The sequence below is a fragment of the Bison bison genome, unplaced genomic scaffold (assembly GCF_000754665.1).
Source record: "Bison bison bison isolate TAMUID 2011002044 unplaced genomic scaffold, Bison_UMD1.0 scf7180017864299, whole genome shotgun sequence".
NCBI lineage: Eukaryota > Metazoa > Chordata > Mammalia > Artiodactyla > Bovidae > Bison > Bison bison.
The window spans coordinates 1,763,683-1,770,882 of NW_011494871.1; positions in this window are offsets into that span (position 1 = coordinate 1,763,683).

Sequence of the window (7,200 nt, forward strand, 5' to 3'; positions counted from 1 at the left end):
TTGGCATATAATCTCACTCCTGACTGTCTTCAGATCAGCTTGCTTGAGGACACCCCCCTCCATCCACGGAGATGAACGTTTGCCACTCGTGGCTGAGCTGAGACTATTCCGGCAGGATTCTCATCACATCATCTCTCCTAGTTTTTTCCACAAAAGAAGATCCTCCTTGACCACCCACATTTCTACATATTTAGAATGTAGCTGTGTGACCTTGATAAGTCACTTAACCTTCTTCTGCCTCTATTTATTTGTAAAATGGTATAAATAATGGTACCTATAGCACAGGATAGCTGCAAGCATTAAATACGTTATTATTTATAAAGCGTTTAAAGCTGCGTCTGGCACAGAGTAAACACATGCTGCATATGTGTTTGCTGAAGAAACTGTATTTAACATCAGCGACTAAAAGTCAATGAAGCTTTTCTGCAAACGAAGTATTAAGCAGCCATCAAGTGCCCCGTAGTCCCCCAGTGTGCCTCATCATTTTCTTCGAGACATAGCAACTGAGAACTGGTTTCATCGAGGTAGTTACTAAATGCAGCAACATGAAGGAAAATTTTCTGAGAAGCATTTTCCTGGCTGAGCTTAAAGGTCTGCCTCTCAAACACTTCTGTTTTGGAGATACGACATTTTATAGCATGAATGGAAAAAACTGCCTGGAAGCTATAGTGTTTTTTTTTTCTGTTTTACATAACACCCACTATTTGTACTTTACATTTCATAGTTTACAGAATGTTTGTTTTAAATAGTAATGGGGTTGCAAAAAGCCTGCCTGTTGTGCACCGTGCTCTGGGAATCACAGAACCTGAGAAAATCGGCGGTCTGTTGGTGTTTTTTCTTGGCTTCTGCTTTGCACACTTAGTTGAAGGGCTGTCAAAGTTGGCACAACTTAAATGTCATTTTTTAAATAACTGAGGATCTAGAGGCAGCTGAGGTTGTACGCGCGCGCGTGTGCACGTATGTAAGTGTGTGCTAAAGATGCAAGAGTTTAGCAAATATCTTCATTTGATTAAATATGAAAATTAACTTAGACTTCACTTAAAATAAGTCTCTTTTCTCACCCTCCTGTAGGACTGTTTCCACTGAGTTCAATCAAGGTGACACTAAGGAGCGGAGACTACCAGGTAAGAGTGACATCACACAAGGACCGTCCCGGGTTGGAGCCCCACCTCTCCTTCATCCTTCCCCAACCCCGGCCTTTTGTCCTTTGCTAGAACCTGAAATCTCTCCTTATTCCTCTTGGGAGGTCCATTTACGTGGAAGGCACATTTGGCCTAATTAGGCTGACAGGTGCTCCAGGTATGTTGGATGGAGTCCAGACATCACATGCACTGCCATGAACTTGGCAGTTTACCTTTTCATAAGCTCATCTTCAGGCTGCCAGTGAACTCGAGAGATGCATGTTTATTATTTGTTAATACATGTTCACTTTCTGCTTTGCTACCTACCCCGTCATCAGAGACCACACTGCAAGGCTAAGGGCAGCTCCCTCATGCCAACTGGCGAACAGTAAGGACCCAGCTACCCAACCCTGTGAGAACTGGGCTGAAAAGCATAACAGTAAGTGGTCCACGGTGGCTATGCAGAAAAGGTTGAGGAAACAATCCAACTTTCAAGACTCATGTTAGACTCCACAAAAACTTTAGAATTGATGCTTTCGAATTGTGGTGCCGGAGAAGACTCTTGAGAGTCCCTTGGACTGCAAGGAGATCAAACCAGTCAATCCTCAAGGAAATCAGTCCTGAATATTCATTGGAATGACTGATGCTGAAGCTGAAACTCCAATACTTTGGCCACCTGATGCAAAGAATGAGTTCACTGGAAAAGACCCTGATGCTGGAAAAGATTGAGGGCAGGAGAAGAAGGGGGTGACAGAGGACTAGATGGTTGGATGGCATCACCAACTCAGTGGACATGAGTTTGAACAAACTCCAGGAGTTAGTGAAGGACAGGGAAGCCTGACATGCTGCAGTCCATGGGGTCGCAAAGAGTCAGACAGGACTTAGTGAATGGACAACAGACAGTAAAAGTGACTACAGTTCCTGCCACTCTGGCCCCACTCAACAGAGGAGGGGGTCCTCAGATGCCCCACGCCCACCCATTTCTCATCTGCATTCCTGTTCCTCCAGCAACAGGGTGACCAAAAACTTGGCATGTGCAGATGGATGGATCGGGTTGTAGCAAATCCCCGAGCCTATGTTTTAAACCGCCTGCATTAAATGCCTTTGCAGTTGGTTTCATCAATTCACACATAGTTTTCTTTCAGGAGAGTTCCATGTAGAAAAGCTAAGAATAAGGACTGTTTTTATTGCCTCTGCCCAAGCCCGAGACAGACTCCTAAAAGCAAAGCAATTCCAGGAAACCCTTCCAAGGGAAGATGGCTGGTGTCTCCCCACCACCCTCTCCAGAGAAGAAGTGAAGTGAAGTGAAAGTCGCTCAGTCATGTCCAAGTCTTTGCAACCCCATGGACTATACAGTACATGGAATTCTCCAGGCCAGAATCCTGGTGTGGGTAGCCTTTCCCTTCTCCAGGGGATCTTCCCAAACCAGGGATCGAACCAAGGTCTCCTGCATTGCAGGTGGATTCTTTACCAGCTGAGCCACAAGGGAAGCCCAAGAATACTGGAGTGGGTAGCCTATCCCTTCTCCAGCAGATCTTCCCAACCAAGGAATTGAACTGGGAGAAAAACATGTTTTATTTAACATACTACAGTTAGCCCTCTTAGAGGTTCAGCTAACAGAATATTTGATTCTCTTGGGGGAGGGGATTTCCTTTTCCCAAGGAGCCACATCGCTGTCCCAACTGGAGACAAAGGGAGTCTTTCAAAACGGAAGGTTCCTTCTGTTTTCCAAGAACATCATCTTCCTTCCAGCTGATATTTTCAATCATGATGATTAAATTATCATTTCCTTTCTTATAATTCACCTTGACTCTGACTGGTCCCCGGAAGTACAGGAGACACCAAATTCCTAATGCCACACCTCCTCCAGGAATTTAACATTGAAATGTACTTTGTCTTACAACATAGGTCCCATCATCCCACCACAGATTTAAGAAGTGCACCAGCAATTAGCTATCGTGCACGTTTTGATCCATTTCCTAAAACAGATGAACAATAAAATTTGCAGTTGAACAAACGAAAAATCATCTTTCCATTTGATGACAATAAAATATGTGCTTCTTGATCAAACACTATCTAAATAAGTGACTCTTTTTTTTTTTTTTTTTTACTTTTTCAAACCTGTGTACAAGTCAGGGCAAATATCTATTTGAGTTTATATAAATACTAATTCAGTTCAGTTGCTCAGTCACGTCCGACTCTTTGTGACCCCATGGACTGCAGCATGCCAGGCTTCCCTGTCCATCAACAACTTCTGGAGCTTGCTCAAGCTCATGTCCATTGAGTCGGTGATGCCATCCAACCATCTCATCCTCTGTCGTCCCCTTCTCCTCCTGCCTTCAATCTTTCCCAGCATCAGAGTCTTTTCTCATGAGTCAGTTCTTCACATAAGGTGGCCAAAGTACTGGAGCTTCAGCTTCAGCACATTAGTACTTCCAATGAATATTCAGGACTGATTTCCTGTAAGATTGATTGGTTTGTCTCATGCATCGAACCTGGACTGGCGATCTATTTCACATATGATAATATACATGTTTCAATGCTATTCTCTCAAATCATCCCACCCTCACCTTCTCCCACAGAGTCCAAGAGTCTGTTCTTTACATTTGTGTCTCTTTTGCTGTCTCTTATATAGGGTCATCGTTACCATCTTTCTAAATTCCATATATATGCGTTAATATACTGTATTGGTGTTTTTCTTTCTGACTTACTTCACTCTGTATAATAGGCTCCAGTTTCATCCACCTCATTAGAACTGATTCAAATGCATTCTTTTTTAATAGTTGAGTAATATTCCACTGTGTATAAATTAATTAACCTCCAATTAAAATAAATTAATTAATTTTTAAACAACAACAACAACAACCAAAAAAAGACTGACTGGTTTGATCTCCTTGCAGTCCCAGGGACTCTGAAGAGTCTTCTCCAACACCACAGTTCAAAAGTATCAATTCTTCCATGCTCATCTTCCTTTATGGTCCAATTCTCACATCCATACATGACTACTGGAATACATAAATACTAATAATAATACAATAAAATTTTATGATCTAATCAAACATTGTGCCATGAATATTAGTCATAGTCCAGGCACTGTGCATTTCTATCCACTGTAAATCATTCAGTGGAGCGGCAGGCTTGTTTATAACAACACCTCACCCTTGACAACTCTGGCACTGCTTTCTCCCTCCCTATTAATTAATCCATGTGGCAGAGGACAACACCATCCATGGGACCAGGAAAACCTTATGTTCCCTGAGCTTCTGGGTGTCCTTGTAGATGCTTTTTCCTCGCTGACTAAATGAGATAAACCCAGGCTGCTTTGTGAGTCCCAGTCAATCAGGAGGGGTAATCCAGCACCTGCCAGAGGCTGGTGAAGATGATGACCAAGCCGCTAACACCTGCCTGGCCACTTGGTCCTTCTAGCCCAGGAGTGGACCTAGAGCTTCCAAAACCACCGTACTGGAGGGGGATGTGGGCAAGCAGCATGGCTCTCAGTGTATGAAATAAACCCTGGTCTCCAACATGGGAAACCATCTTCCTATCAAAGCTTACATCAGTATTCTTCCTTTACAACTTTCTTAGGTCAATAGATTGTATAGGCTTTGTTGTCATTGGTAGCTCAGATGATAAAGAGACTGCCTGCAATGCAGGAGACCCCAGTATGATCCCTGGGTCAGGAAGATCCCCTAGAGAAAGGAATGGCAACCCACTCCAGTATTCTTGCCTAGAGAATTCCAAGGACAGATCATGGGGTTGCAAAAGAATCAGACGCAACTAACACTTTCTCACTTTCTTTTCTTTTGTCTTCATTGCACCCTGTGTAAACTGCATACAACAGAAAGAGCTCTGACTAGATGTTTAAATAACCAGGATTTATTATAAAGATCATATCCAGGGCTTCCCTGGGGGCTCAGTGGTAAAGAATCCACCTGCCAATGCAGGAGACATGGATTTGATCCCTGATCTGGGAAGATTCCACATGCCTCAGAGCTACTAAGCCAGTGAACCACAACCATGAGCCTGTGCTCTAGAGCCTGGGAGCTGCAACTACTGAGCCCACGTGCTGCAACTATTTAAGCCTGCACACCCTAGAGCCCGTGCTCTGCAGCAAGAGAAGCCACGGCAATGAGAAGCCCGAGCACCACAACTAGAGAAAAGCCCATGCAGCAACTAAGACCCAGCATAGACAAAAATAAATAGATAAATTTTAAAAAGATCATATCCAAATTTCATGAGCTGTGCGATTTGGGGAAAATCATTTCAATTTCCTGAGTCATTCTACTGATTTTCTAAAATGAAATCACAGTAACACCCACAATTCAGAGTTGCTGCAGAGGCCCACGAGAACACAAATCTTCGGAGTTTTGCAAGCTCTCAAGTCTAGGACCTGAGGCCAGAGAGCTGGGCGCCTCTGCCTGGTGGGCCGAGGGAAAGCCTGGGGACGCAGGCCCCAAGGTGCTTGCAGCCTTCAGAGGCTGTGGCCGGAAGGCAGAGAAGTGGGTTTTGCAATGTCAGAGAGCTGAATCTAAGAGGCAGGGAGGACTGTAAGAGGCTTTTAATATGTTTTACTAAAAAGGCAGGGAGGCAGCTGAACCACCGTGGTCCTGATACTGAGAAGGTGCTGTGATGGACACAGTGAGAAGTGACCTGTTTCAGACACTGGCAGCTTCAAGAGTCAAGTGCATTTTCACAGTGTAAATGGTGTGAACTTGGGAACACAGAGCAAGAAACAAGCTTGGGAGGAAAACGCAAACAAAGAGGTACCACCGTTTCACATAGAGGATCCCTGAGCTCAAGGGCCATGTCCTGCTCAGTGCTCTGGATCCCAAAACCTGCAGACCTTGTAACCAATATGTGTTGAGCAAACAAAGATTGACAAGTTGCTTGAAGACCCTAAAATCACCCCATTTTGTCAACTGCATAACAGGGGTGGTCTGATTAAATGCTACTCTCCATAATACTTGACCCTTGCATAGCTGGGATGTGACATTTTGCTCTCAAAATGTGTATCAAAAACATACACTACAGAAAGGAAAAAAAAAAGAGAGAAAAATCTCTCCTCTTCTCTCTTTCTCTCGCCTCTGTCCCCTAAGTTCTTGAGAGAATTGTTGTTTAGTTCCTCATTTCTGTCCGACTCTTTGCGACCCTATGGACTGTGGCCCACCAGGCTCCTCTGTTCATGGGATTCTCCAGGCAAGAATACCCTTTTCTTTTCAAGATCTTCTGACTCTGGGATCGAATCCATGTCTCCTATGCTAGTAGGTGGATTCTCTAGCTGAGAATCCATAACTGAACTTGGGAAGTTCAATTGTGGCTGAAAAAAAATCCTCTAAGATGAAAACTGCTACTTTCAGTATTTCACATTTGGAGACGTTTTCCTTGATTTTTAAAAATATTGCTGTAGGCTCCTGTCCACCACTCCCAGCCGGCCTTCTAACCAGCTGCACTGCCTGCACCACCTGGCACAGTGTCCAGGGCTGGGTGGACGTGCATATTCATCTCCACCCCTTGGACCAGTCGGGTGATTTATCTCTTGCATCCTGCATCTCCTTATTGGGTTTATAAGTTATGCAATCATTCATTCTCTGTGTCAATTTCCTGTTCTCATTTTGCAAATTCAGTGCCATGCATCCACTTCTATTAATTCGGCACCCGCATGGAACTGAGATTTACCGTGTGGTCTGACATCTCTAGTTCAATTAAAATAAAACATCAGACCCACAGCTCTCTCCCCAGTACCCAAACTGTGTGGTTGTTCTTTGTGTCAAGCTGAGTCATTTCCTTAAAGCATGGGCCGCCGTTTTCTTCATCAGTAAAGTGGGACTCACAGCTGCAGTGTTTGCTTCTCATAAAGACGTTATAAAACTCCTAAAGTAAAAATAACTGTCATTGGCTTTTGTACTTCAAGAAATTGCTTTCTTATAAAACGCGGGCTTGTCTGAGTGAAAAGGATGTCCTACCGACCCATGGGTTTCCCAGGTGGTTCTAGTGGTAAAGAACCCACCTGCCCATGCAGGAGACTTGGGTTCAGTCCCTGGTTTGGGAAGGACCCCTGGAGGAGGCAATGGCAACCCAC